Source organism: Schistocerca gregaria, unplaced genomic scaffold (genome assembly GCF_023897955.1).
Source record: "Schistocerca gregaria isolate iqSchGreg1 unplaced genomic scaffold, iqSchGreg1.2 ptg000570l, whole genome shotgun sequence".
NCBI classification, from domain to species: domain Eukaryota; kingdom Metazoa; phylum Arthropoda; class Insecta; order Orthoptera; family Acrididae; genus Schistocerca; species Schistocerca gregaria.
Window position 1 is genome coordinate 62,540 of NW_026061961.1, and position 24,483 is coordinate 87,022.

A 24,483-nucleotide genomic window follows, 5' to 3' on the forward strand; every position below is an offset into this window, starting at 1 on the left:
TTCCGTGGGCGCCTCCGTGGCCATGGCCGTGATCGTCTAGTGGTTAGGACATTGCGTTGTGGCCGCAATAACCCAGGTTCGAATCCTGGTCACGGCAATTTTTGAAAGTTTCTCCTTGCTGCCGTTGCATTGACGATAGTGCACGAGTACCCGAAATCACAGTGCTTCCTTGGTTTTTCACTCGTGTTCCGCAGGCCGCAGTCCGTACTACCACTTCATCACAAGTGCAACCTTCTTGAGCTCACATATGTCTGTTACATGGAACATTCTAGCTCCGCCCGACAGGTACAGCTATGATACTTTAGTGGTTACGGAAAGCCCAGGTTTCGAAACATGGTCACGGCACGAAAACGTCTCTTGATGCTGTCTCCTTAACTGCGACAGCTACAGACAAGTGGCGTCGCTACCATACGGCGGGCACGGCACTTTCTTGTTGTGGATGGCCTAAAGAGATGCTTCCAGTGGACATGGCACGGCGATTGCCAAGATACTTCCATTTCGAAGTGACCTTTGTAGTACAAATGAAACGTTTTGCCGCTGCTGCTCCCACGGTAACGTGGCCGAGCGGTCTAAGGCGCTGGTTTTAGGCACCAGTCTTTTCGGAGGCGTGGGTTCGAATCCCACCGTTGCCAATTTTGACGTCTCATTTTTGTGCCGATGCGGTGTGTTCTCGTGGGGTAGGACGCAGCTCTTGTGACGCGCGTGTTGTGTAGGTAGCGTGGCCGAGCGGTCTAAGGCGCTGGTATCAGGCACCAGTCTCTTTGGAGGCGTGGGTTCCAAACCCACAGGTGCCAAACGTGTAATGTTGCCTGTGTCGTAGACAGCTGCACTCATTGCCCGCAAAGAAAACGGCACAACAAGGCGTGAGCGTCTGTTTCGTGAATTGTCGTAGAACAGTGCGTGGTGCAACGACAGGATTTGTAGGCGCCTTTTGCTCTCATCATTGCTGGCGTTCGTCTCCACGAAATGCGTCCGGAGCACGCCGCTCTATAACGCGAGAGAGTGGATTTTTTTACACTTGTCGTCGATTAACCGTGGGTTGCTGCTGCGTTCGCTGGAGGAGCGCTGCCGTCGTTATCCGGTGTGGTCTAGTGGCTAGGATACCTGGCTCTCACCCAGGAGGCCCGGGTTCGATTCCCGGTACCGGAAGTGCGCGTTTTTGTTGCTCCTCTTATGCGACTTGTCTCGACTTTGCTCGACTGACGCTACGCTGACGCGTGCACAAAGCCACGTTAAGTATGATTCGTTGCAACACCTGACGGCGAGAGAGATGGGCGTCTATCCACTTGTTATCCAGCCACATACCGGTACCTGTTGTCAAGAGGCTTGGAGGTCTGCAACACATTGCCACGGAGGTGGATGCAGCTAACCACTGTAGTTAGTGTACTGACAGCGCAGGCACGTTCATTAGCTCGCATGCATGTGATGGAGACCGTGTCTGCCACTGCTGTGGCGTACACCTTGGCCTAGGCTTAGGCTTTGCTGTGTATCGACACTTGCATTCCAGCCAGCTGCTTCCGTGGGCGCCTCCGTGGCCATGGCCGTGATCGTCTAGTGGTTAGGACATTGCGTTGTGGCCGCAATAACCCAGGTTCGAATCCTGGTCACGGCAATTTTTGAAAGTTTCTCCTTGCTGCCGTTGCATTGACGATAGTGCACGAGTACCCGAAATCACAGTGCTTCCTTGGTTTTTCACTCGTGTTCCGCAGGCCGCAGTCCGTACTACCACTTCATCACAAGTGCAACCTTCTTGAGCTCACATATGTCTGTTACATGGAACATTCTAGCTCCGCCCGACAGGTACAGCTATGATACTTTAGTGGTTACGGAAAGCCCAGGTTTCGAAACATGGTCACGGCACGAAAACGTCTCTTGATGCTGTCTCCTTAACTGCGACAGCTACAGACAAGTGGCGTCGCTACCATACGGCGGGCACGGCACTTTCTTGTTGTGGATGGCCTAAAGAGATGCTTCCAGTGGACATGGCACGGCGATTGCCAAGATACTTCCATTTCGAAGTGACCTTTGTAGTACAAATGAAACGTTTTGCCGCTGCTGCTCCCACGGTAACGTGGCCGAGCGGTCTAAGGCGCTGGTTTTAGGCACCAGTCTTTTCGGAGGCGTGGGTTCGAATCCCACCGTTGCCAATTTTGACGTCTCATTTTTGTGCCGATGCGGTGTGTTCTCGTGGGGTAGGACGCAGCTCTTGTGACGCGCGTGTTGTGTAGGTAGCGTGGCCGAGCGGTCTAAGGCGCTGGTATCAGGCACCAGTCTCTTTGGAGGCGTGGGTTCCAAACCCACAGGTGCCAAACGTGTAATGTTGCCTGTGTCGTAGACAGCTGCACTCATTGCCCGCAAAGAAAACGGCACAACAAGGCGTGAGCGTCTGTTTCGTGAATTGTCGTAGAACAGTGCGTGGTGCAACGACAGGATTTGTAGGCGCCTTTTGCTCTCATCATTGCTGGCGTTCGTCTCCACGAAATGCGTCCGGAGCACGCCGCTCTATAACGCGAGAGAGTGGATTTTTTTACACTTGTCGTCGATTAACCGTGGGTTGCTGCTGCGTTCGCTGGAGGAGCGCTGCCGTCGTTATCCGGTGTGGTCTAGTGGCTAGGATACCTGGCTCTCACCCAGGAGGCCCGGGTTCGATTCCCGGTACCGGAAGTGCGCGTTTTTGTTGCTCCTCTTATGCGACTTGTCTCGACTTTGCTCGACTGACGCTACGCTGACGCGTGCACAAAGCCACGTTAAGTATGATTCGTTGCAACACCTGACGGCGAGAGAGATGGGCGTCTATCCACTTGTTATCCAGCCACATACCGGTACCTGTTGTCAAGAGGCTTGGAGGTCTGCAACACATTGCCACGGAGGTGGATGCAGCTAACCACTGTAGTTAGTGTACTGACAGCGCAGGCACGTTCATTAGCTCGCATGCATGTGATGGAGACCGTGTCTGCCACTGCTGTGGCGTACACCTTGGCCTAGGCTTAGGCTTTGCTGTGTATCGACACTTGCATTCCAGCCAGCTGCTTCCGTGGGCGCCTCCGTGGCCATGGCCGTGATCGTCTAGTGGTTAGGACATTGCGTTGTGGCCGCAATAACCCAGGTTCGAATCCTGGTCACGGCAATTTTTGAAAGTTTCTCCTTGCTGCCGTTGCATTGACGATAGTGCACGAGTACCCGAAATCACAGTGCTTCCTTGGTTTTTCACTCGTGTTCCGCAGGCCGCAGTCCGTACTACCACTTCATCACAAGTGCAACCTTCTTGAGCTCACATATGTCTGTTACATGGAACATTCTAGCTCCGCCCGACAGGTACAGCTATGATACTTTAGTGGTTACGGAAAGCCCAGGTTTCGAAACATGGTCACGGCACGAAAACGTCTCTTGATGCTGTCTCCTTAACTGCGACAGCTACAGACAAGTGGCGTCGCTACCATACGGCGGGCACGGCACTTTCTTGTTGTGGATGGCCTAAAGAGATGCTTCCAGTGGACATGGCACGGCGATTGCCAAGATACTTCCATTTCGAAGTGACCTTTGTAGTACAAATGAAACGTTTTGCCGCTGCTGCTCCCACGGTAACGTGGCCGAGCGGTCTAAGGCGCTGGTTTTAGGCACCAGTCTTTTCGGAGGCGTGGGTTCGAATCCCACCGTTGCCAATTTTGACGTCTCATTTTTGTGCCGATGCGGTGTGTTCTCGTGGGGTAGGACGCAGCTCTTGTGACGCGCGTGTTGTGTAGGTAGCGTGGCCGAGCGGTCTAAGGCGCTGGTATCAGGCACCAGTCTCTTTGGAGGCGTGGGTTCCAAACCCACAGGTGCCAAACGTGTAATGTTGCCTGTGTCGTAGACAGCTGCACTCATTGCCCGCAAAGAAAACGGCACAACAAGGCGTGAGCGTCTGTTTCGTGAATTGTCGTAGAACAGTGCGTGGTGCAACGACAGGATTTGTAGGCGCCTTTTGCTCTCATCATTGCTGGCGTTCGTCTCCACGAAATGCGTCCGGAGCACGCCGCTCTATAACGCGAGAGAGTGGATTTTTTTACACTTGTCGTCGATTAACCGTGGGTTGCTGCTGCGTTCGCTGGAGGAGCGCTGCCGTCGTTATCCGGTGTGGTCTAGTGGCTAGGATACCTGGCTCTCACCCAGGAGGCCCGGGTTCGATTCCCGGTACCGGAAGTGCGCGTTTTTGTTGCTCCTCTTATGCGACTTGTCTCGACTTTGCTCGACTGACGCTACGCTGACGCGTGCACAAAGCCACGTTAAGTATGATTCGTTGCAACACCTGACGGCGAGAGAGATGCGGCGTCTATCCACTTGTTATCCAGCCACATACCGGTACCTGTTGTCAAGAGGCTTGGAGGTCTGCAACACATTGCCACGGAGGTGGATGCAGCTAACCACTGTAGTTAGTGTACTGACAGCGCAGGCACGTTCATTTGCTCGCATGCATGTGATGGAGACCGTGTCTGCCACTGCTGTGGCGTACACCTTGGCCTAGGCTTAGGCTTTGCTGTGTATCGACACTTGCATTCCAGCCAGCTGCTTCCGTGGGCGCCTCCGTGGCCATGGCCGTGATCGTCTAGTGGTTAGGACATTGCGTTGTGGCCGCAATAACCCAGGTTCGAATCCTGGTCACGGCAATTTTTGAAAGTTTCTCCTTGCTGCCGTTGCATTGACGATAGTGCACGAGTACCCGAAATCACAGTGCTTCCTTGGTTTTTCACTCGTGTTCCGCAGGCCGCAGTCCGTACTACCACTTCATCACAAGTGCAACCTTCTTGAGCTCACATATGTCTGTTACATGGAACATTCTAGCTCCGCCCGACAGGTACAGCTATGATACTTTAGTGGTTACGGAAAGCCCAGGTTTCGAAACATGGTCACGGCACGAAAACGTCTCTTGATGCTGTCTCCTTAACTGCGACAGCTACAGACAAGTGGCGTCGCTACCATACGGCGGGCACGGCACTTTCTTGTTGTGGATGGCCTAAAGAGATGCTTCCAGTGGACATGGCACGGCGATTGCCAAGATACTTCCATTTCGAAGTGACCTTTGTAGTACAAATGAAACGTTTTGCCGCTGCTGCTCCAACGGTAACGTGGCCGAGCGGTCTAAGGCGCTGGTTTTAGGCACCAGTCTTTTCGGAGGCGTGGGTTCGAATCCCACCGTTGCCAATTTTGACGTCTCATTTTTGTGCCGATGCGGTGTGTTCTCGTGGGGTAGGACGCAGCTCTTGTGACGCGCGTGTTGTGTAGGTAGCGTGGCCGAGCGGTCTAAGGCGCTGGTATCAGGCACCAGTCTCTTTGGAGGCGTGGGTTCCAAACCCACAGGTGCCAAACGTGTAATGTTGCCTGTGTCGTAGACAGCTGCACTCATTGCCCGCAAAGAAAACGGCACAACAAGGCGTGAGCGTCTGTTTCGTGAATTGTCGTAGAACAGTGCGTGGTGCAACGACAGGATTTGTAGGCGCCTTTTGCTCTCATCATTGCTGGCGTTCGTCTCCACGAAATGCGTCCGGAGCACGCCGCTCTATAACGCGAGAGAGTGGATTTTTTTACACTTGTCGTCGATTAACCGTGGGTTGCTGCTGCGTTCGCTGGAGGAGCGCTGCCGTCGTTATCCGGTGTGGTCTAGTGGCTAGGATACCTGGCTCTCACCCAGGAGGCCCGGGTTCGATTCCCGGTACCGGAACTGCGCGTTTTTGTTGCTCCTCTTATGCGACTTGTCTCGACTTTGCTCGACTGACGCTACGCTGACGCGTGCACAAAGCCACGTTAAGTATGATTCGTTGCAACACCTGACGGCGAGAGAGATGGGCGTCTATCCACTTGTTATCCAGCCACATACCGGTACCTGTTGTCAAGAGGCTTGGAGGTCTGCAACACATTGCCACGGAGGTGGATGCAGCTAACCACTGTAGTTAGTGTACTGACAGCGCAGGCACGTTCATTAGCTCGCATGCATGTGATGGAGACCGTGTCTGCCACTGCTGTGGCGTACACCTTGGCCTAGGCTTAGGCTTTGCTGTGTATCGACACTTGCATTCCAGCCAGCTGCTTCCGTGGGCGCCTCCGTGGCCATGGCCGTGATCGTCTAGTGGTTAGGACATTGCGTTGTGGCCGCAATAACCCAGGTTCGAATCCTGGTCACGGCAATTTTTGAAAGTTTCTCCTTGCTGCCGTTGCATTGACGATAGTGCACGAGTACCCGAAATCACAGTGCTTCCTTGGTTTTTCACTCGTGTTCCGCAGGCCGCAGTCCGTACTACCACTTCATCACAAGTGCAACCTTCTTGAGCTCACATATGTCTGTTACATGGAACATTCTAGCTCCGCCCGACAGGTACAGCTATGATACTTTAGTGGTTACGGAAAGCCCAGGTTTCGAAACATGGTCACGGCACGAAAACGTCTCTTGATGCTGTCTCCTTAACTGCGACAGCTACAGACAAGTGGCGTCGCTACCATACGGCGGGCACGGCACTTTCTTGTTGTGGATGGCCTAAAGAGATGCTTCCAGTGGACATGGCACGGCGATTGCCAAGATACTTCCATTTCGAAGTGACCTTTGTAGTACAAATGAAACGTTTTGCCGCTGCTGCTCCAACGGTAACGTGGCCGAGCGGTCTAAGGCGCTGGTTTTAGGCACCAGTCTTTTCGGAGGCGTGGGTTCGAATCCCACCGTTGCCAATTTTGACGTCTCATTTTTGTGCCGATGCGGTGTGTTCTCGTGGGGTAGGACGCAGCTCTTGTGACGCGCGTGTTGTGTAGGTAGCGTGGCCGAGCGGTCTAAGGCGCTGGTATCAGGCACCAGTCTCTTTGGAGGCGTGGGTTCCAAACCCACAGGTGCCAAACGTGTAATGTTGCCTGTGTCGTAGACAGCTGCACTCATTGCCCGCAAAGAAAACGGCACAACAAGGCGTGAGCGTCTGTTTCGTGAATTGTCGTAGAACAGTGCGTGGTGCAACGACAGGATTTGTAGGCGCCTTTTGCTCTCATCATTGCTGGCGTTCGTCTCCACGAAATGCGTCCGGAGCACGCCGCTCTATAACGCGAGAGAGTGGATTTTTTTACACTTGTCGTCGATTAACCGTGGGTTGCTGCTGCGTTCGCTGGAGGAGCGCTGCCGTCGTTATCCGGTGTGGTCTAGTGGCTAGGATACCTGGCTCTCACCCAGGAGGCCCGGGTTCGATTCCCGGTACCGGAACTGCGCGTTTTTGTTGCTCCTCTTATGCGACTTGTCTCGACTTTGCTCGACTGACGCTACGCTGACGCGTGCACAAAGCCACGTTAAGTATGATTCGTTGCAACACCTGACGGCGAGAGAGATGGGCGTCTATCCACTTGTTATCCAGCCACATACCGGTACCTGTTGTCAAGAGGCTTGGAGGTCTGCAACACATTGCCACGGAGGTGGATGCAGCTAACCACTGTAGTTAGTGTACTGACAGCGCAGGCACGTTCATTAGCTCGCATGCATGTGATGGAGACCGTGTCTGCCACTGCTGTGGCGTACACCTTGGCCTAGGCTTAGGCTTTGCTGTGTATCGACACTTGCATTCCAGCCAGCTGCTTCCGTGGGCGCCTCCGTGGCCATGGCCGTGATCGTCTAGTGGTTAGGACATTGCGTTGTGGCCGCAATAACCCAGGTTCGAATCCTGGTCACGGCAATTTTTGAAAGTTTCTCCTTGCTGCCGTTGCATTGACGATAGTGCACGAGTACCCGAAATCACAGTGCTTCCTTGGTTTTTCACTCGTGTTCCGCAGGCCGCAGTCCGTACTACCACTTCATCACAAGTGCAACCTTCTTGAGCTCACATATGTCTGTTACATGGAACATTCTAGCTCCGCCCGACAGGTACAGCTATGATACTTTAGTGGTTACGGAAAGCCCAGGTTTCGAAACATGGTCACGGCACGAAAACGTCTCTTGATGCTGTCTCCTTAACTGCGACAGCTACAGACAAGTGGCGTCGCTACCATACGGCGGGCACGGCACTTTCTTGTTGTGGATGGCCTAAAGAGATGCTTCCAGTGGACATGGCACGGCGATTGCCAAGATACTTCCATTTCGAAGTGACCTTTGTAGTACAAATGAAACGTTTTGCCGCTGCTGCTCCAACGGTAACGTGGCCGAGCGGTCTAAGGCGCTGGTTTTAGGCACCAGTCTTTTCGGAGGCGTGGGTTCGAATCCCACCGTTGCCAATTTTGACGTCTCATTTTTGTGCCGATGCGGTGTGTTCTCGTGGGGTAGGACGCAGCTCTTGTGACGCGCGTGTTGTGTAGGTAGCGTGGCCGAGCGGTCTAAGGCGCTGGTATCAGGCACCAGTCTCTTTGGAGGCGTGGGTTCCAAACCCACAGGTGCCAAACGTGTAATGTTGCCTGTGTCGTAGACAGCTGCACTCATTGCCCGCAAAGAAAACGGCACAACAAGGCGTGAGCGTCTGTTTCGTGAATTGTCGTAGAACAGTGCGTGGTGCAACGACAGGATTTGTAGGCGCCTTTTGCTCTCATCATTGCTGGCGTTCGTCTCCACGAAATGCGTCCGGAGCACGCCGCTCTATAACGCGAGAGAGTGGATTTTTTTACACTTGTCGTCGATTAACCGTGGGTTGCTGCTGCGTTCGCTGGAGGAGCGCTGCCGTCGTTATCCGGTGTGGTCTAGTGGCTAGGATACCTGGCTCTCACCCAGGAGGCCCGGGTTCGATTCCCGGTACCGGAACTGCGCGTTTTTGTTGCTCCTCTTATGCGACTTGTCTCGACTTTGCTCGACTGACGCTACGCTGACGCGTGCACAAAGCCACGTTAAGTATGATTCGTTGCAACACCTGACGGCGAGAGAGATGGGCGTCTATCCACTTGTTATCCAGCCACATACCGGTACCTGTTGTCAAGAGGCTTGGAGGTCTGCAACACATTGCCACGGAGGTGGATGCAGCTAACCACTGTAGTTAGTGTACTGACAGCGCAGGCACGTTCATTAGCTCGCATGCATGTGATGGAGACCGTGTCTGCCACTGCTGTGGCGTACACCTTGGCCTAGGCTTAGGCTTTGCTGTGTATCGACACTTGCATTCCAGCCAGCTGCTTCCATGGGCGCCTCCGTGGCCATGGCCGTGATCGTCTAGTGGTTAGGACATTGCGTTGTGGCCGCAATAACCCAGGTTCGAATCCTGGTCACGGCAATTTTTGAAAGTTTCTCCTTGCTGCCGTTGCATTGACGATAGTGCACGAGTACCCGAAATCACAGTGCTTCCTTGGTTTTTCACTCGTGTTCCGCAGGCCGCAGTCCGTACTACCACTTCATCACAAGTGCAACCTTCTTGAGCTCACATATGTCTGTTACATGGAACATTCTAGCTCCGCCTGACAGGTACAGCTATGATACTTTAGTGGTTACGGAAAGCCCAGGTTTCGAAACATGGTCACGGCACGAAAACGTCTCTTGATGCTGTCTCCTTAACTGCGACAGCTACAGACAAGTGGCGTCGCTACCATACGGCGGGCACGGCACTTTCTTGTTGTGGATGGCCTAAAGAGATGCTTCCAGTGGACATGGCACGGCGATTGCCAAGATACTTCCATTTCGAAGTGACCTTTGTAGTACAAATGAAACGTTTTGCCGCTGCTGCTCCAACGGTAACGTGGCCGAGCGGTCTAAGGCGCTGGTTTTAGGCACCAGTCTTTTCGGAGGCGTGGGTTCGAATCCCACCGTTGCCAATTTTGACGTCTCATTTTTGTGCCGATGCGGTGTGTTCTCGTGGGGTAGGACGCAGCTCTTGTGACGCGCGTGTTGTGTAGGTAGCGTGGCCGAGCGGTCTAAGGCGCTGGTATCAGGCACCAGTCTCTTTGGAGGCGTGGGTTCCAAACCCACAGGTGCCAAACGTGTAATGTTGCCTGTGTCGTAGACAGCTGCACTCATTGCCCGCAAAGAAAACGGCACAACAAGGCGTGAGCGTCTGTTTCGTGAATTGTCGTAGAACAGTGCGTGGTGCAACGACAGGATTTGTAGGCGCCTTTTGCTCTCATCATTGCTGGCGTTCGTCTCCACGAAATGCGTCCGGAGCACGCCGCTCTATAACGCGAGAGAGTGGATTTTTTTACACTTGTCGTCGATTAACCGTGGGTTGCTGCTGCGTTCGCTGGAGGAGCGCTGCCGTCGTTATCCGGTGTGGTCTAGTGGCTAGGATACCTGGCTCTCACCCAGGAGGCCCGGGTTCGATTCCCGGTACCGGAAGTGCGCGTTTTTGTTGCTCCTCTTATGCGACTTGTCTCGACTTTGCTCGACTGACGCTACGCTGACGCGTGCACAAAGCCACGTTAAGTATGATTCGTTGCAACACCTGACGGCGAGAGAGATGGGCGTCTATCCACTTGTTATCCAGCCACATACCGGTACCTGTTGTCAAGAGGCTTGGAGGTCTGCAACACATTGCCACGGAGGTGGATGCAGCTAACCACTGTAGTTAGTGTACTGACAGCGCAGGCACGTTCATTAGCTCGCATGCATGTGATGGAGACCGTGTCTGCCACTGCTGTGGCGTACACCTTGGCCTAGGCTTAGGCTTTGCTGTGTATCGACACTTGCATTCCAGCCAGCTGCTTCCGTGGGCGCCTCCGTGGCCATGGCCGTGATCGTCTAGTGGTTAGGACATTGCGTTGTGGCCGCAATAACCCAGGTTCGAATCCTGGTCACGGCAATTTTTGAAAGTTTCTCCTTGCTGCCGTTGCATTGACGATAGTGCACGAGTACCCGAAATCACAGTGCTTCCTTGGTTTTTCACTCGTGTTCCGCAGGCCGCAGTCCGTACTACCACTTCATCACAAGTGCAACCTTCTTGAGCTCACATATGTCTGTTACATGGAACATTCTAGCTCCGCCCGACAGGTACAGCTATGATACTTTAGTGGTTACGGAAAGCCCAGGTTTCGAAACATGGTCACGGCACGAAAACGTCTCTTGATGCTGTCTCCTTAACTGCGACAGCTACAGACAAGTGGCGTCGCTACCATACGGCGGGCACGGCACTTTCTTGTTGTGGATGGCCTAAAGAGATGCTTCCAGTGGACATGGCACGGCGATTGCCAAGATACTTCCATTTCGAAGTGACCTTTGTAGTACAAATGAAACGTTTTGCCGCTGCTGCTCCAACGGTAACGTGGCCGAGCGGTCTAAGGCGCTGGTTTTAGGCACCAGTCTTTTCGGAGGCGTGGGTTCGAATCCCACCGTTGCCAATTTTGACGTCTCATTTTTGTGCCGATGCGGTGTGTTCTCGTGGGGTAGGACGCAGCTCTTGTGACGCGCGTGTTGTGTAGGTAGCGTGGCCGAGCGGTCTAAGGCGCTGGTATCAGGCACCAGTCTCTTTGGAGGCGTGGGTTCCAAACCCACAGGTGCCAAACGTGTAATGTTGCCTGTGTCGTAGACAGCTGCACTCATTGCCCGCAAAGAAAACGGCACAACAAGGCGTGAGCGTCTGTTTCGTGAATTGTCGTAGAACAGTGCGTGGTGCAACGACAGGATTTGTAGGCGCCTTTTGCTCTCATCATTGCTGGCGTTCGTCTCCACGAAATGCGTCCGGAGCACGCCGCTCTATAACGCGAGAGAGTGGATTTTTTTACACTTGTCGTCGATTAACCGTGGGTTGCTGCTGCGTTCGCTGGAGGAGCGCTGCCGTCGTTATCCGGTGTGGTCTAGTGGCTAGGATACCTGGCTCTCACCCAGGAGGCCCGGGTTCGATTCCCGGTACCGGAAGTGCGCGTTTTTGTTGCTCCTCTTATGCGACTTGTCTCGACTTTGCTCGACTGACGCTACGCTGACGCGTGCACAAAGCCACGTTAAGTATGATTCGTTGCAACACCTGACGGCGAGAGAGATGGGCGTCTATCCACTTGTTATCCAGCCACATACCGGTACCTGTTGTCAAGAGGCTTGGAGGTCTGCAACACATTGCCACGGAGGTGGATGCAGCTAACCACTGTAGTTAGTGTACTGACAGCGCAGGCACGTTCATTAGCTCGCATGCATGTGATGGAGACCGTGTCTGCCACTGCTGTGGCGTACACCTTGGCCTAGGCTTAGGCTTTGCTGTGTATCGACACTTGCATTCCAGCCAGCTGCTTCCGTGGGCGCCTCCGTGGCCATGGCCGTGATCGTCTAGTGGTTAGGACATTGCGTTGTGGCCGCAATAACCCAGGTTCGAATCCTGGTCACGGCAATTTTTGAAAGTTTCTCCTTGCTGCCGTTGCATTGACGATAGTGCACGAGTACCCGAAATCACAGTGCTTCCTTGGTTTTTCACTCGTGTTCCGCAGGCCGCAGTCCGTACTACCACTTCATCACAAGTGCAACCTTCTTGAGCTCACATATGTCTGTTACATGGAACATTCTAGCTCCGCCCGACAGGTACAGCTATGATACTTTAGTGGTTACGGAAAGCCCAGGTTTCGAAACATGGTCACGGCACGAAAACGTCTCTTGATGCTGTCTCCTTAACTGCGACAGCTACAGACAAGTGGCGTCGCTACCATACGGCGGGCACGGCATTTTCTTGTTGTGGACGGCCTAAAGAGATGCTTCCAGTGGACATGGCACGGCGATTGCCAAGATACTTCCATTTCGAAGTGACCTTTGTAGTACAAATGAAACGTTTTGCCGCTGCTGCTCCAACGGTAACGTGGCCGAGCGGTCTAAGGCGCTGGTTTTAGGCACCAGTCTCTTCGGAGGCGTGGGTTCGAATCCCACCGTTGCCAATTTTGACGTCTCATTTTTGTGCCGATGCGGTGTGTTCTCGTGGGGTAGGACGCAGCTCTTGTGACGCGCGTGTTGTGTAGGTAGCGTGGCCGAGCGGTCTCAGGCGCTGGTATCAGGCACCAGTCTCTTCGGAGGCGTGGGTTCCAAACCCACAGGTGCCAAACGTGTAATGTAGCCTGTGTCGTAGACAGCTGCACTCATTGCCCGCAAAGAAAACGGCACAACAAGGCGTGAGCGTCTGTTTCGTGAATTGTCGTAGAACAGTGCGTGGTGCAACGACAGGATTTGTAGGCGCCTTTTGCTCTCATCATTGCTGGCGTTCGTCTCCACGAAATGCGTCCGGAGCACGCCGCTCTATAACGCGAGAGAGTGGATTTTTTTACACTTGTCGTCGATTAACCGTGGGTTGCTGCTGCGTTCGCTGGAGGAGCGCTGCCGTCGTTATCCGGTGTGGTCTAGTGGCTAGGATACCTGGCTCTCACCCAGGAGGCCCGGGTTCGATTCCCGGTACCGGAAGTGCGCGTTTTTGTTGCTCCTCTTATGCGACTTGTCTCGACTTTGCTCGACTGACGCTACGCTGACGCGTGCACAAAGCCACGTTAAGTATGATTCGTTGCAACACCTGACGGCGAGAGAGATGGGCGTCTATCCACTTGTTATCCAGCCACATACCGGTACCTGTTGTCAAGAGGCTTGGAGGTCTGCAACACATTGCCACGGAGGTGGATGCAGCTAACCACTGTAGTTAGTGTACTGACAGCGCAGGCACGTTCATTAGCTCGCATGCATGTGATGGAGACCGTGTCTGCCACTGCTGTGGCGTACACCTTGGCCTAGGCTTAGGCTTTGCTGTGTATCGACACTTGCATTCCAGCCAGCTGCTTCCGTGGGCGCCTCCGTGGCCATGGCCGTGATCGTCTAGTGGTTAGGACATTGCGTTGTGGCCGCAATAACCCAGGTTCGAATCCTGGTCACGGCAATTTTTGAAAGTTTCTCCTTGCTGCCGTTGCATTGACGATAGTGCACGAGTACCCGAAATCACAGTGCTTCCTTGGTTTTTCACTCGTGTTCCGCAGGCCGCAGTCCGTACTACCACTTCATCACAAGTGCAACCTTCTTGAGCTCACATATGTCTGTTACATGGAACATTCTAGCTCCGCCCGACAGGTACAGCTATGATACTTTAGTGGTTACGGAAAGCCCAGGTTTCGAAACATGGTCACGGCACGAAAACGTCTCTTGATGCTGTCTCCTTAACTGCGACAGCTACAGACAAGTGGCGTCGCTACCATACGGCGGGCACGGCATTTTCTTGTTGTGGACGGCCTAAAGAGATGCTTCCAGTGGACATGGCACGGCGATTGCCAAGATACTTCCATTTCGAAGTGACCTTTGTAGTACAAATGAAACGTTTTGCCGCTGCTGCTCCAACGGTAACGTGGCCGAGCGGTCTAAGGCGCTGGTTTTAGGCACCAGTCTCTTCGGAGGCGTGGGTTCGAATCCCACCGTTGCCAATTTTGACGTCTCATTTTTGTGCCGATGCGGTGTGTTCTCGTGGGGTAGGACGCAGCTCTTGTGACGCGCGTGTTGTGTAGGTAGCGTGGCCGAGCGGTCTCAGGCGCTGGTATCAGGCACCAGTCTCTTCGGAGGCGTGGGTTCCAAACCCACAGGTGCCAAACGTGTAATGTAGCCTGTGTCGTAGACAGCTGCACTCATTGCCCGCAAAGAAAACGGCACAACAAGGCGTGAGCGTCTGTTTCGTGAATTGTCGTAGAACAGTGCGTGGTGCAACGACAGGATTTGTAGGCGCCTTTTGCTCTCATCATTGCTGGCGTTCGTCTCCACGAAATGCGTCCGGAGCACGCCGCTCTATAACGCGAGAGAGTGGATTTTTTTACACTTGTCGTCGATTAACCGTGGGTTGCTGCTGCGTTCGCTGGAGGAGCGCTGCCGTCGTTATCCGGTGTGGTCTAGTGGCTAGGATACCTGGCTCTCACCCAGGAGGCCCGGGTTCGATTCCCGGTACCGGAAGTGCGCGTTTTTGTTGCTCCTCTTATGCGACTTGTCTCGACTTTGCTCGACTGACGCTACGCTGACGCGTGCACAAAGCCACGTTAAGTATGATTCGTTGCAACACCTGACGGCGAGAGAGATGGGCGTCTATCCACTTGTTATCCAGCCACATACCGGTACCTGTTGTCAAGAGGCTTGGAGGTCTGCAACACATTGCCACGGAGGTGGATGCAGCTAACCACTGTAGTTAGTGTACTGACAGCGCAGGCACGTTCATTAGCTCGCATGCATGTGATGGAGACCGTGTCTGCCACTGCTGTGGCGTACACCTTGGCCTAGGCTTAGGCTTTGCTGTGTATCGACACTTGCATTCCAGCCAGCTGCTTCCGTGGGCGCCTCCGTGGCCATGGCCGTGATCGTCTAGTGGTTAGGACATTGCGTTGTGGCCGCAATAACCCAGGTTCGAATCCTGGTCACGGCAATTTTTGAAAGTTTCTCCTTGCTGCCGTTGCATTGACGATAGTGCACGAGTACCCGAAATCACAGTGCTTCCTTGGTTTTTCACTCGTGTTCCGCAGGCCGCAGTCCGTACTACCACTTCATCACAAGTGCAACCTTCTTGAGCTCACATATGTCTGTTACATGGAACATTCTAGCTCCGCCCGACAGGTACAGCTATGATACTTTAGTGGTTACGGAAAGCCCAGGTTTCGAAACATGGTCACGGCACGAAAACGTCTCTTGATGCTGTCTCCTTAACTGCGACAGCTACAGACAAGTGGCGTCGCTACCATACGGCGGGCACGGCATTTTCTTGTTGTGGACGGCCTAAAGAGATGCTTCCAGTGGACATGGCACGGCGATTGCCAAGATACTTCCATTTCGAAGTGACCTTTGTAGTACAAATGAAACGTTTTGCCGCTGCTGCTCCAACGGTAACGTGGCCGAGCGGTCTAAGGCGCTGGTTTTAGGCACCAGTCTCTTCGGAGGCGTGGGTTCGAATCCCACCGTTGCCAATTTTGACGTCTCATTTTTGTGCCGATGCGGTGTGTTCTCGTGGGGTAGGACGCAGCTCTTGTGACGCGCGTGTTGTGTAGGTAGCGTGGCCGAGCGGTCTCAGGCGCTGGTATCAGGCACCAGTCTCTTCGGAGGCGTGGGTTCCAAACCCACAGGTGCCAAACGTGTAATGTAGCCTGTGTCGTAGACAGCTGCACTCATTGCCCGCAAAGAAAACGGCACAACAAGGCGTGAGCGTCTGTTTCGTGAATTGTCGTAGAACAGTGCGTGGTGCAACGACAGGATTTGTAGGCGCCTTTTGCTCTCATCATTGCTGGCGTTCGTCTCCACGAAATGCGTCCGGAGCACGCCGCTCTATAACGCGAGAGAGTGGATTTTTTTACACTTGTCGTCGATTAACCGTGGGTTGCTGCTGCGTTCGCTGGAGGAGCGCTGCCGTCGTTATCCGGTGTGGTCTAGTGGCTAGGATACCTGGCTCTCACCCAGGAGGCCCGGGTTCGATTCCCGGTACCGGAAGTGCGCGTTTTTGTTGCTCCTCTTATGCGACTTGTCTCGACTTTGCTCGACTGACGCTACGCTGACGCGTGCACAAAGCCACGTTAAGTATGATTCGTTGCAACACCTGACGGCGAGAGAGATGGGCGTCTATCCACTTGTTATCCAGCCACATACCGGTACCTGTTGTCAAGAGGCTTGGAGGTCTGCAACACATTGCCACGGAGGTGGATGCAGCTAACCACTGTAGTTAGTGTACTGACAGCGCAGGCACGTTCATTAGCTCGCATGCATGTGATGGAGACCGTGTCTGCCACTGCTGTGGCGTACACCTTGGCCTAGGCTTAGGCTTTGCTGTGTATCGACACTTGCATTCCAGCCAGCTGCTTCCGTGGGCGCCTCCGTGGCCATGGCCGTGATCGTCTAGTGGTTAGGACATTGCGTTGTGGCCGCAATAACCCAGGTTCGAATCCTGGTCACGGCAATTTTTGAAAGTTTCTCCTTGCTGCCGTTGCATTGACGATAGTGCACGAGTACCCGAAATCACAGTGCTTCCTTGGTTTTTCACTCGTGTTCCGCAGGCCGCAGTCCGTACTACCACTTCATCACAAGTGCAACCTTCTTGAGCTCACATATGTCTGTTACATGGAACATTCTAGCTCCGCCCGACAGGTACAGCTATGATACTTTAGTGGTTACGGAAAGCCCAGGTTTCGAAACATGGTCACGGCACGAAAACGTCTCTTGATGCTGTCTCCTTAACTGCGACAGCTACAGACAAGTGGCGTCGCTACCATACGGCGGGCACGGCATTTTCTTGTTGTGGACGGCCTAAAGAGATGCTTCCAGTGGACATGGCACGGCGATTGCCAAGATACTTCCATTTCGAAGTGACCTTTGTAGTACAAATGAAACGTTTTGCCGCTGCTGCTCCAACGGTAACGTGGCCGAGCGGTCTAAGGCGCTGGTTTTAGGCACCAGTCTCTTCGGAGGCGTGGGTTCGAATCCCACCGTTGCCAATTTTGACGTCTCATTTTTGTGCCGATGCGGTGTGTTCTCGTGGGGTAGGACGCAGCTCTTGTGACGCGCGTGTTGTGTAGGTAGCGTGGCCGAGCGGTCTCAGGCGCTGGTATCAGGCACCAGTCTCTTCGGAGGCGTGGGTTCCAAACCCACAGGTGCCAAACGTGTAATGTAGCCTGTGTCGTAGACAGCTGCACTCATTGCCCGCAAAGAAAACGGCACAACAAGGCGTGAGCGTCTGTTTCGTGAATTGTCGTAGAACAGTGCGTGGTGCAACGACAGGATTTGTAGGCGCCTTTTGCTCTCATCATTGCTGGCGTTCGTCTCCACGAAATGCGTCCGGAGCACGCCGCTCTATAACGCGAGAGAGTGGATTTTTTTACACTTGTCGTCGATTAACCGTGGGTTGCTGCTGCGTTCGCTGGAGGAGCGCTGCCGTCGTTATCCGGTGTGGTCTAGTGGCTAGGATACCTGGCTCTCACCCAGGAGGCCCGGGTTCGATTCCCGGTACCGGAAGTGCGCGTTTTTGTTGCTCCTCTTATGCGACTTGTCTCGACTTTGCTCGACTGACGCTACGCTGACGCGTGCACAAAGCCACGTTAAGTATGATTCGTTGCAACACCTGACGGCGAGAGAGATGGGCGTCTATCCACTTGTTATCCAGCCACATACCGGTACCTGTTGTCAAGAGGCTTGGAGGTCTGCAACACATTGCCACGGAGGTGGATGCAGCTAACCACTGTAGTTAGTGTACTGACAGCGCAGGCACGTTCATTAGCTCGCATGCATGTGATGGAGACCGTGTCTGCCACTGCTGTGGCGTACACCTTGGCCTAGGCTTAGGCTTTGCTGTGTATCGACACTTGCATTCCAGCCAGCTGCTTCCGTGGGCGCCTCCGTGGCCATGGCCGTGATCGTCTAGTGGTTAGGACATTGCGTTGTGGCCGCAATAACCCAGGTTCGAATCCTGGTCACGGCAATTTTTGAAAGTTTCTCCTTGCTGCCGTTGCATTGACGATAGTGCACGAGTACCCGAAATCACAGTGCTTCCTTGGTTTTTCACTCGTGTTCCGCAGGCCGCAGTCCGTACTACCACTTCATCACAAGTGCAACCTTCTTGAGCTCACATATGTCTGTTACATGGAACATTCTAGCTCCGCCCGACAGGTACAGCTATGATACTTTAGTGGTTACGGAAAGCCCAGGTTTCGAAACATGGTCACGGCACGAAAACGTCTCTTGATGCTGTCTCCTTAACTGCGACAGCTACAGACAAGTGGCGTCGCTACCATACGGCGGGCACGGCATTTTCTTGTTGTGGACGGCCTAAAGAGATGCTTCCAGTGGACATGGCACGGCGATTGCCAAGATACTTCCATTTCGAAGTGACCTTTGTAGTACAAATGAAACGTTTTGCCGCTGCTGCTCCAACGGTAACGTGGCCGAGCGGTCTAAGGCGCTGGTTTTAGGCACCAGTCTCTTCGGAGGCGTGGGTTCGAATCCCACCGTTGCCAATTTTGACGTCTCATTTTTGTGCCGATGCGGTGTGTTCTCGTGGGGTAGGACGCAGCTCTTGTGACGCGCGTGTTGTGTAGGTAGCGTGGCCGAGCGGTCTCAGGCGCTGGTATCAGGCACCAGTCTCTTCGGAGGCGTGGGTTCCAAACCCACAGGTGCCAAACGTGTAATGTAGCCTGTGTCGTAGACAGCTGCACTCATTGCCCGCAAAGAAAACGGCACAACAAGGCGTGAGCGTCTGTTTCGTGAATTGTCGTAGAACAGTGCGTGGTGCAACGACAGGATTTGTAGGCGCCTTTTGCTCTCATCATTGCTGGCGTTCGTCTCCACGAAATGCGTCCGGAGCACGCCGCTCTATAACGCGCGAGAGTGGATTTTTTTACACTTGTCGTCGATTAACCGTGGGTTGCTGCTGCGTTCGCTGGAGGAGCGCTGCCGTCGTTATCCGGTGTGGTCTAGTGGCTAGGATACCTGGCTCTCACCCAGGAGGCCCGGGTTCGATTCCCGGTACCGGAAGTGCGCGTTTTTGTTGCTCCTCTTATGCGACTTGTCTCGACTTTGCTCGACTGACGCTACGCTGACGCGTGCACAAAGCCACGTTAAGTATGATTCGTTGCAACACCTGACGGCGAGAGAGATGCGGCGTCTATCCACTTGTTATCCAGCCACATACCGGTACCTGTTGTCAAGAGGCTTGGAGGTCTGCAACACATTGCCACGGAGGTGGATGCAGCTAACCACTGTAGTTAGTGTACTGACAGCGCAGGCACGTTCATTAGCTCGCATGCATGTGATGGAGACCGTGTCTGCCACTGCTGTGGCGTACACCTTGGCCTAGGCTTAGGCTTTGCTGTGTATCGACACTTGCATTCCAGCCAGCTGCTTCCGTGGGCGCCTCCGTGGCCATGGCCGTGATCGTCTAGTGGTTAGGACATTGCGTTGTGGCCGCAATAACCCAGGTTCGAATCCTGGTCACGGCAATTTTTGAAAGTTTCTCCTTGCTGCCGTTGCATTGACGATAGTGCACGAGTACCCGAAATCACAGTGCTTCCTTGGTTTTTCACTCGTGTTCCGCAGGCCGCAGTCCGTACTACCACTTCATCACAAGTGCAACCTTCTTGAGCTCACATATGTCTGTTACATGGAACATTCTAGCTCCGCCCGACAGGTACAGCTATGATACTTTAGTGGTTACGGAAAGCCCAGGTTTCGAAACATGGTCACGGCACGAAAACGTCTCTTGATGCTGTCTCCTTAACTGCGACAGCTACAGACAAGTGGCGTCGCTACCATACGGCGGGCACGGCATTTTCTTGTTGTGGACGGCCTAAAGAGATGCTTCCAGTGGACATGGCACGGCGATTGCCAAGATACTTCCATTTCGAAGTGACCTTTGTAGTACAAATGAAACGTTTTGCCGCTGCTGCTCCAACGGTAACGTGGCCGAGCGGTCTAAGGCGCTGGTTTTAGGCACCAGTCTCTTCGGAGGCGTGGGTTCGAATCCCACCGTTGCCAATTTTGACGTCTCATTTTTGTGCCGATGCGGTGTGTTCTCGTGGGGTAGGACGCAGCTCTTGTGACGCGCGTGTTGTGTAGGTAGCGTGGCCGAGCGGTCTCAGGCGCTGGTATCAGGCACCAGTCTCTTCGGAGGCGTGGGTTCCAAACCCACAGGTGCCAAACGTGTAATGTAGCCTGTGTCGTAGACAGCTGCACTCATTGCCCGCAAAGAAAACGGCACAACAAGGCGTGAGCGTCTGTTTCGTGAATTGTCGTAGAACAGTGCGTGGTGCAACGACAGGATTTGTAGGCGCCTTTTGCTCTCATCATTGCTGGCGTTCGTCTCCACGAAATGCGTCCGGAGCACGCCGCTCTATAACGCGCGAGAGTGGATTTTTTTACACTTGTCGTCGATTAACCGTGGGTTGCTGCTGCGTTCGCTGGAGGAGCGCTGCCGTCGTTATCCGGTGTGGTCTAGTGGCTAGGATACCTGGCTCTCACCCAGGAGGCCCGGGTTCGATTCCCGGTACCGGAAGTGCGCGTTTTTGTTGCTCCTCTTATGCGACTTGTCTCGACTTTGCTCGACTGACGCTACGCTGACGCGTGCACAAAGCCACGTTAAGTATGATTCGTTGCAACACCTGACGGCGAGAGAGATGCGGCGTCTATCCACTTGTTATCCAGCCACATACCGGTACCTGTTGTCAAGAGGCTTGGAGGTCTGCAACACATTGCCACGGAGGTGGATGCAGCTAACCACTGTAGTTAGTGTACTGACAGCGCAGGCACGTTCATTTGCTCGCATGCATGTGATGGAGATCGTGTCTGCCACTGCTGTGGCGTACACCTTGGCCTAGGCTTTGCTGTGTATCGACACTTGCATTCCAGCCAGCTGCTTCCGTGGGCGCCTCCGTGGCCATGGCCGTGATCGTCTAGTGGTTAGGACATTGCGTTGTGGCCGCAATAACCCAGGTTCGAATCCTGGTCACGGCAATTTTTGAAAGTTTCTCCTTGCTGCCGTTGCATTGACGATAGTGCACGAGTACCCGAAATCACAGTGCTTCCTTGGTTTTTCACTCGTGTTCCGCAGGCCGCAGTCCGTACTACCACTTCATCACAAGTGCAACCTTCTTGAGCTCACATATGTCTGTTACATGGAACATTCTAGCTCCGCCCGACAGGTACAGCTATGATACTTTAGTGGTTACGGAAAGCCCAGGTTTCGAAACATGGTCACGGCACGAAAACGTCTCTTGATGCTGTCTCCTTAACTGCGACAGCTACAGACAAGTGGCGTCGCTACCATACGGCGGGCACGGCATTTTCTTGTTGTGGACGGCCTAAAGAGATGCTTCCAGTGGACATGGCACGGCGATTGCCAAGATACTTCCATTTCGAAGTGACCTTTGTAGTACAAATGAAACGTTTTGCCGCTGCTGCTCCAACGGTAACGTGGCCGAGCGGTCTAAGGCGCTGGTTTTAGGCACCAGTCTCTTCGGAGGCGTGGGTTCGAATCCCACCGTTGCCAATTTTGACGTCTCATTTTTGTGCCGATGCGGTGTGTTCTCGTGGGGTAGGACGCAGCTCTTGTGACGCGCGTGTTGTGTAGGTAGCGTGGCCGAGCGGTCTAAGGCGCTGGTATCAGGCACCAGTCTCTTTGGAGGCGTGGGTTCCAAACCCACAGGTGCCAAACGTGTAATGTTGCCTGTGTCGTAGACAGCTGCACTCATTGCCCGCAAAGAAAACGGCACAACAAGGCGTGAGCGTCTGTTTCGTGAATTGTCGTAGAACAGTGCGTGGTGCAACGACAGGATTTGTAGGCGCCTTTTGCTCTCATCATTGCTGGCGTTCGTCTCCACGAAATGCGTCCGGAGCACGCCGCTCTATAACGCGAGAGAGTGGATTTTTTTACACTTGTCGTCGATTAACCGTGGGTTGCTGCTGCGTTCGCTGGAGGAGCGCTGCCGTCGTTATCCGGTGTGGTCTAGTGGCTAGGATACCTGGCTCTCACCCAGGAGGCCCGGGTTCGATTCCCGGTACCGGAAGTGCGCGTTTTTGTTGCTCCTCTTATGCGACTTGTCTCGACTTTGCTCGACTGACGCTACGCTGACGCGTGCACAAAGCCACGTTAAGTATGATTCGTTGCAACACCTGACGGCGAGAGAGATGGGCGTCTATCCACTTGTTATCCAGCCACATACCGGTACCTGTTGTCAAGAGGCTTGGAGGTCTGCAACACATTGCCACGGAGGTGGATGCAGCTAACCACTGTAGTTAGTGTACTGACAGCGCAGGCACGTTCATTAGCTCGCATGCATGTGATGGAGACCGTGTCTGCCACTGCTGTGGCGTACACCTTGGCCTAGGCTTAGGCTTTGCTGTGTATCGACACTTGCATTCCAGCCAGCTGCTTCCGTGGGCGCCTCCGTGGCCATGGCCGTGATCGTCTAGTGGTTAGGACATTGCGTTGTGGCCGCAATAACCCAGGTTCGAATCCTGGTCACGGCAATTTTTGAAAGTTTCTCCTTGCTGCCGTTGCATTGACGATAGTGCACGAGTACCCGAAATCACAGTGCTTCCTTGGTTTTTCACTCGTGTTCCGCAGGCCGCAGTCCGTACTACCACTTCATCACAAGTGCAACCTTCTTGAGCTCACATATGTCTGTTACATGGAACATTCTAGCTCCGCCCGACAGGTACAGCTATGATACTTTAGTGGTTACGGAAAGCCCAGGTTTCGAAACATGGTCACGGCACGAAAACGTCTCTTGATGCTGTCTCCTTAACTGCGACAGCTACAGACAAGTGGCGTCGCTACCATACGGCGGGCACGGCATTTTCTTGTTGTGGACGGCCTAAAGAGATGCTTCCAGTGGACATGGCACGGCGATTGCCAAGATACTTCCATTTCGAAGTGACCTTTGTAGTACAAATGAAACGTTTTGCCGCTGCTGCTCCAACGGTAACGTGGCCGAGCGGTCTAAGGCGCTGGTTTTAGGCACCAGTCTCTTCGGAGGCGTGGGTTCGAATCCCACCGTTGCCAATTTTGACGTCTCATTTTTGTGCCGATGCGGTGTGTTCTCGTGGGGTAGGACGCAGCTCTTGTGACGCGCGTGTTGTGTAGGTAGCGTGGCCGAGCGGTCTCAGGCGCTGGTATCAGGCACCAGTCTCTTCGGAGGCGTGGGTTCCAAACCCACAGGTGCCAAACGTGTAATGTAGCCTGTGTCGTAGACAGCTGCACTCATTGCCCGCAAAGAAAACGGCACAACAAGGCGTGAGCGTCTGTTTCGTGAATTGTCGTAGAACAGTGCGTGGTGCAACGACAGGATTTGTAGGCGCCTTTTGCTCTCATCATTGCTGGCGTTCGTCTCCACGAAATGCGTCCGGAGCACGCCGCTCTATAACGCGCGAGAGTGGATTTTTTTACACTTGTCGTCGATTAACCGTGGGTTGCTGCTGCGTTCGCTGGAGGAGCGCTGCCGTCGTTATCCGGTGTGGTCTAGTGGCTAGGATACCTGGCTCTCACCCAGGAGGCCCGGGTTCGATTCCCGGTACCGGAAGTGCGCGTTTTTGTTGCTCCTCTTATGCGACTTGTCTCGACTTTGCTCGACTGACGCTACGCTGACGCGTGCACAAAGCCACGTTAAGTATGATTCGTTGCAACACCTGACGGCGAGAGAGATGCGGCGTCTATCCACTTGTTATCCAGCCACATACCGGTACCTGTTGTCAAGAGGCTTGGAGGTCTGCAACACATTGCCACGGAGGTGGATGCAGCTAACCACTGTAGTTAGTGTACTGACAGCGCAGGCACGTTCATTAGCTCGCATGCATGTGATGGAGACCGTGTCTGCCACTGCTGTGGCGTACACCTTGGCCTAGGCTTAGGCTTTGCTGTGTATCGACACTTGCATTCCAGCCAGCTGCTTCCGTGGGCGCCTCCGTGGCCATGGCCGTGATCGTCTAGTGGTTAGGACATTGCGTTGTGGCCGCAATAACCCAGGTTCGAATCCTGGTCACGGCAATTTTTGAAAGTTTCTCCTTGCTGCCGTTGCATTGACGATAGTGCACGAGTACCCGAAATCACAGTGCTTCCTTGGTTTTTCACTCGTGTTCCGCAGGCCGCAGTCCGTACTACCACTTCATCACAAGTGCAACCTTCTTGAGCTCAC

General features: G+C 53.8%; 49 non-coding genes across 49 annotated transcripts; all 49 read left to right on the plus strand.

Annotated features, from left to right (window-relative positions):
- Positions 1 to 25: 25 nt before the first annotated feature.
- Positions 26 to 97, plus strand: Trnah-gug (transfer RNA histidin (anticodon GUG)). The gene has a single exon. It is a non-coding gene; the product is annotated as a tRNA-His (tRNA).
- A 453-nt stretch (positions 98 to 550) lies between these two features.
- On the plus strand, positions 551 to 632 carry Trnal-uag (transfer RNA leucine (anticodon UAG)). The gene has a single exon. It is a non-coding gene; the product is annotated as a tRNA-Leu (tRNA).
- A 445-nt stretch (positions 633 to 1,077) lies between these two features.
- On the plus strand, positions 1,078 to 1,149 carry Trnae-cuc (transfer RNA glutamic acid (anticodon CUC)). Its single transcript has one exon. It is a non-coding gene; the product is annotated as a tRNA-Glu (tRNA).
- Positions 1,150 to 1,540: 391 nt separating this feature from the next.
- Positions 1,541 to 1,612, plus strand: Trnah-gug (transfer RNA histidin (anticodon GUG)). The gene has a single exon. It is a non-coding gene; the product is annotated as a tRNA-His (tRNA).
- Positions 1,613 to 2,065: 453 nt separating this feature from the next.
- Positions 2,066 to 2,147, plus strand: Trnal-uag (transfer RNA leucine (anticodon UAG)). Its single transcript has one exon. It is a non-coding gene; the product is annotated as a tRNA-Leu (tRNA).
- Positions 2,148 to 2,592: 445 nt separating this feature from the next.
- Trnae-cuc (transfer RNA glutamic acid (anticodon CUC)) lies at positions 2,593 to 2,664 on the plus strand. Its single transcript has one exon. It is a non-coding gene; the product is annotated as a tRNA-Glu (tRNA).
- Positions 2,665 to 3,055: 391 nt separating this feature from the next.
- On the plus strand, positions 3,056 to 3,127 carry Trnah-gug (transfer RNA histidin (anticodon GUG)). Its single transcript has one exon. It is a non-coding gene; the product is annotated as a tRNA-His (tRNA).
- Positions 3,128 to 3,580: 453 nt separating this feature from the next.
- On the plus strand, positions 3,581 to 3,662 carry Trnal-uag (transfer RNA leucine (anticodon UAG)). The gene has a single exon. It is a non-coding gene; the product is annotated as a tRNA-Leu (tRNA).
- A 445-nt stretch (positions 3,663 to 4,107) lies between these two features.
- On the plus strand, positions 4,108 to 4,179 carry Trnae-cuc (transfer RNA glutamic acid (anticodon CUC)). The gene has a single exon. It is a non-coding gene; the product is annotated as a tRNA-Glu (tRNA).
- Positions 4,180 to 4,571: 392 nt separating this feature from the next.
- Positions 4,572 to 4,643, plus strand: Trnah-gug (transfer RNA histidin (anticodon GUG)). Its single transcript has one exon. It is a non-coding gene; the product is annotated as a tRNA-His (tRNA).
- Positions 4,644 to 5,096: 453 nt separating this feature from the next.
- Positions 5,097 to 5,178, plus strand: Trnal-uag (transfer RNA leucine (anticodon UAG)). The gene has a single exon. It is a non-coding gene; the product is annotated as a tRNA-Leu (tRNA).
- A 445-nt stretch (positions 5,179 to 5,623) lies between these two features.
- Positions 5,624 to 5,695, plus strand: Trnae-cuc (transfer RNA glutamic acid (anticodon CUC)). Its single transcript has one exon. It is a non-coding gene; the product is annotated as a tRNA-Glu (tRNA).
- Positions 5,696 to 6,086: 391 nt separating this feature from the next.
- Positions 6,087 to 6,158, plus strand: Trnah-gug (transfer RNA histidin (anticodon GUG)). Its single transcript has one exon. It is a non-coding gene; the product is annotated as a tRNA-His (tRNA).
- Positions 6,159 to 6,611: 453 nt separating this feature from the next.
- Trnal-uag (transfer RNA leucine (anticodon UAG)) lies at positions 6,612 to 6,693 on the plus strand. Its single transcript has one exon. It is a non-coding gene; the product is annotated as a tRNA-Leu (tRNA).
- Positions 6,694 to 7,138: 445 nt separating this feature from the next.
- On the plus strand, positions 7,139 to 7,210 carry Trnae-cuc (transfer RNA glutamic acid (anticodon CUC)). The gene has a single exon. It is a non-coding gene; the product is annotated as a tRNA-Glu (tRNA).
- A 391-nt stretch (positions 7,211 to 7,601) lies between these two features.
- Trnah-gug (transfer RNA histidin (anticodon GUG)) lies at positions 7,602 to 7,673 on the plus strand. Its single transcript has one exon. It is a non-coding gene; the product is annotated as a tRNA-His (tRNA).
- A 453-nt stretch (positions 7,674 to 8,126) lies between these two features.
- On the plus strand, positions 8,127 to 8,208 carry Trnal-uag (transfer RNA leucine (anticodon UAG)). Its single transcript has one exon. It is a non-coding gene; the product is annotated as a tRNA-Leu (tRNA).
- Positions 8,209 to 8,653: 445 nt separating this feature from the next.
- Trnae-cuc (transfer RNA glutamic acid (anticodon CUC)) lies at positions 8,654 to 8,725 on the plus strand. The gene has a single exon. It is a non-coding gene; the product is annotated as a tRNA-Glu (tRNA).
- Positions 8,726 to 9,116: 391 nt separating this feature from the next.
- On the plus strand, positions 9,117 to 9,188 carry Trnah-gug (transfer RNA histidin (anticodon GUG)). The gene has a single exon. It is a non-coding gene; the product is annotated as a tRNA-His (tRNA).
- Positions 9,189 to 9,641: 453 nt separating this feature from the next.
- Trnal-uag (transfer RNA leucine (anticodon UAG)) lies at positions 9,642 to 9,723 on the plus strand. Its single transcript has one exon. It is a non-coding gene; the product is annotated as a tRNA-Leu (tRNA).
- A 445-nt stretch (positions 9,724 to 10,168) lies between these two features.
- Positions 10,169 to 10,240, plus strand: Trnae-cuc (transfer RNA glutamic acid (anticodon CUC)). The gene has a single exon. It is a non-coding gene; the product is annotated as a tRNA-Glu (tRNA).
- A 391-nt stretch (positions 10,241 to 10,631) lies between these two features.
- Positions 10,632 to 10,703, plus strand: Trnah-gug (transfer RNA histidin (anticodon GUG)). Its single transcript has one exon. It is a non-coding gene; the product is annotated as a tRNA-His (tRNA).
- Positions 10,704 to 11,156: 453 nt separating this feature from the next.
- Positions 11,157 to 11,238, plus strand: Trnal-uag (transfer RNA leucine (anticodon UAG)). Its single transcript has one exon. It is a non-coding gene; the product is annotated as a tRNA-Leu (tRNA).
- A 445-nt stretch (positions 11,239 to 11,683) lies between these two features.
- On the plus strand, positions 11,684 to 11,755 carry Trnae-cuc (transfer RNA glutamic acid (anticodon CUC)). Its single transcript has one exon. It is a non-coding gene; the product is annotated as a tRNA-Glu (tRNA).
- A 391-nt stretch (positions 11,756 to 12,146) lies between these two features.
- Trnah-gug (transfer RNA histidin (anticodon GUG)) lies at positions 12,147 to 12,218 on the plus strand. Its single transcript has one exon. It is a non-coding gene; the product is annotated as a tRNA-His (tRNA).
- A 453-nt stretch (positions 12,219 to 12,671) lies between these two features.
- On the plus strand, positions 12,672 to 12,753 carry Trnal-uag (transfer RNA leucine (anticodon UAG)). Its single transcript has one exon. It is a non-coding gene; the product is annotated as a tRNA-Leu (tRNA).
- Positions 12,754 to 13,198: 445 nt separating this feature from the next.
- On the plus strand, positions 13,199 to 13,270 carry Trnae-cuc (transfer RNA glutamic acid (anticodon CUC)). Its single transcript has one exon. It is a non-coding gene; the product is annotated as a tRNA-Glu (tRNA).
- Positions 13,271 to 13,661: 391 nt separating this feature from the next.
- Trnah-gug (transfer RNA histidin (anticodon GUG)) lies at positions 13,662 to 13,733 on the plus strand. The gene has a single exon. It is a non-coding gene; the product is annotated as a tRNA-His (tRNA).
- Positions 13,734 to 14,186: 453 nt separating this feature from the next.
- Trnal-uag (transfer RNA leucine (anticodon UAG)) lies at positions 14,187 to 14,268 on the plus strand. The gene has a single exon. It is a non-coding gene; the product is annotated as a tRNA-Leu (tRNA).
- Positions 14,269 to 14,713: 445 nt separating this feature from the next.
- Trnae-cuc (transfer RNA glutamic acid (anticodon CUC)) lies at positions 14,714 to 14,785 on the plus strand. The gene has a single exon. It is a non-coding gene; the product is annotated as a tRNA-Glu (tRNA).
- Positions 14,786 to 15,176: 391 nt separating this feature from the next.
- Trnah-gug (transfer RNA histidin (anticodon GUG)) lies at positions 15,177 to 15,248 on the plus strand. The gene has a single exon. It is a non-coding gene; the product is annotated as a tRNA-His (tRNA).
- Positions 15,249 to 15,701: 453 nt separating this feature from the next.
- Trnal-uag (transfer RNA leucine (anticodon UAG)) lies at positions 15,702 to 15,783 on the plus strand. Its single transcript has one exon. It is a non-coding gene; the product is annotated as a tRNA-Leu (tRNA).
- A 445-nt stretch (positions 15,784 to 16,228) lies between these two features.
- Positions 16,229 to 16,300, plus strand: Trnae-cuc (transfer RNA glutamic acid (anticodon CUC)). Its single transcript has one exon. It is a non-coding gene; the product is annotated as a tRNA-Glu (tRNA).
- A 391-nt stretch (positions 16,301 to 16,691) lies between these two features.
- Positions 16,692 to 16,763, plus strand: Trnah-gug (transfer RNA histidin (anticodon GUG)). The gene has a single exon. It is a non-coding gene; the product is annotated as a tRNA-His (tRNA).
- Positions 16,764 to 17,216: 453 nt separating this feature from the next.
- Positions 17,217 to 17,298, plus strand: Trnal-uag (transfer RNA leucine (anticodon UAG)). The gene has a single exon. It is a non-coding gene; the product is annotated as a tRNA-Leu (tRNA).
- A 445-nt stretch (positions 17,299 to 17,743) lies between these two features.
- Positions 17,744 to 17,815, plus strand: Trnae-cuc (transfer RNA glutamic acid (anticodon CUC)). Its single transcript has one exon. It is a non-coding gene; the product is annotated as a tRNA-Glu (tRNA).
- A 391-nt stretch (positions 17,816 to 18,206) lies between these two features.
- Trnah-gug (transfer RNA histidin (anticodon GUG)) lies at positions 18,207 to 18,278 on the plus strand. The gene has a single exon. It is a non-coding gene; the product is annotated as a tRNA-His (tRNA).
- Positions 18,279 to 18,731: 453 nt separating this feature from the next.
- Positions 18,732 to 18,813, plus strand: Trnal-uag (transfer RNA leucine (anticodon UAG)). The gene has a single exon. It is a non-coding gene; the product is annotated as a tRNA-Leu (tRNA).
- Positions 18,814 to 19,258: 445 nt separating this feature from the next.
- On the plus strand, positions 19,259 to 19,330 carry Trnae-cuc (transfer RNA glutamic acid (anticodon CUC)). Its single transcript has one exon. It is a non-coding gene; the product is annotated as a tRNA-Glu (tRNA).
- Positions 19,331 to 19,722: 392 nt separating this feature from the next.
- Trnah-gug (transfer RNA histidin (anticodon GUG)) lies at positions 19,723 to 19,794 on the plus strand. Its single transcript has one exon. It is a non-coding gene; the product is annotated as a tRNA-His (tRNA).
- A 453-nt stretch (positions 19,795 to 20,247) lies between these two features.
- Trnal-uag (transfer RNA leucine (anticodon UAG)) lies at positions 20,248 to 20,329 on the plus strand. Its single transcript has one exon. It is a non-coding gene; the product is annotated as a tRNA-Leu (tRNA).
- Positions 20,330 to 20,774: 445 nt separating this feature from the next.
- Trnae-cuc (transfer RNA glutamic acid (anticodon CUC)) lies at positions 20,775 to 20,846 on the plus strand. Its single transcript has one exon. It is a non-coding gene; the product is annotated as a tRNA-Glu (tRNA).
- A 386-nt stretch (positions 20,847 to 21,232) lies between these two features.
- Positions 21,233 to 21,304, plus strand: Trnah-gug (transfer RNA histidin (anticodon GUG)). The gene has a single exon. It is a non-coding gene; the product is annotated as a tRNA-His (tRNA).
- A 453-nt stretch (positions 21,305 to 21,757) lies between these two features.
- On the plus strand, positions 21,758 to 21,839 carry Trnal-uag (transfer RNA leucine (anticodon UAG)). Its single transcript has one exon. It is a non-coding gene; the product is annotated as a tRNA-Leu (tRNA).
- A 445-nt stretch (positions 21,840 to 22,284) lies between these two features.
- On the plus strand, positions 22,285 to 22,356 carry Trnae-cuc (transfer RNA glutamic acid (anticodon CUC)). The gene has a single exon. It is a non-coding gene; the product is annotated as a tRNA-Glu (tRNA).
- Positions 22,357 to 22,747: 391 nt separating this feature from the next.
- Positions 22,748 to 22,819, plus strand: Trnah-gug (transfer RNA histidin (anticodon GUG)). The gene has a single exon. It is a non-coding gene; the product is annotated as a tRNA-His (tRNA).
- A 453-nt stretch (positions 22,820 to 23,272) lies between these two features.
- Trnal-uag (transfer RNA leucine (anticodon UAG)) lies at positions 23,273 to 23,354 on the plus strand. Its single transcript has one exon. It is a non-coding gene; the product is annotated as a tRNA-Leu (tRNA).
- Positions 23,355 to 23,799: 445 nt separating this feature from the next.
- Positions 23,800 to 23,871, plus strand: Trnae-cuc (transfer RNA glutamic acid (anticodon CUC)). Its single transcript has one exon. It is a non-coding gene; the product is annotated as a tRNA-Glu (tRNA).
- Positions 23,872 to 24,263: 392 nt separating this feature from the next.
- On the plus strand, positions 24,264 to 24,335 carry Trnah-gug (transfer RNA histidin (anticodon GUG)). The gene has a single exon. It is a non-coding gene; the product is annotated as a tRNA-His (tRNA).
- Positions 24,336 to 24,483: the final 148 nt, after the last annotated feature.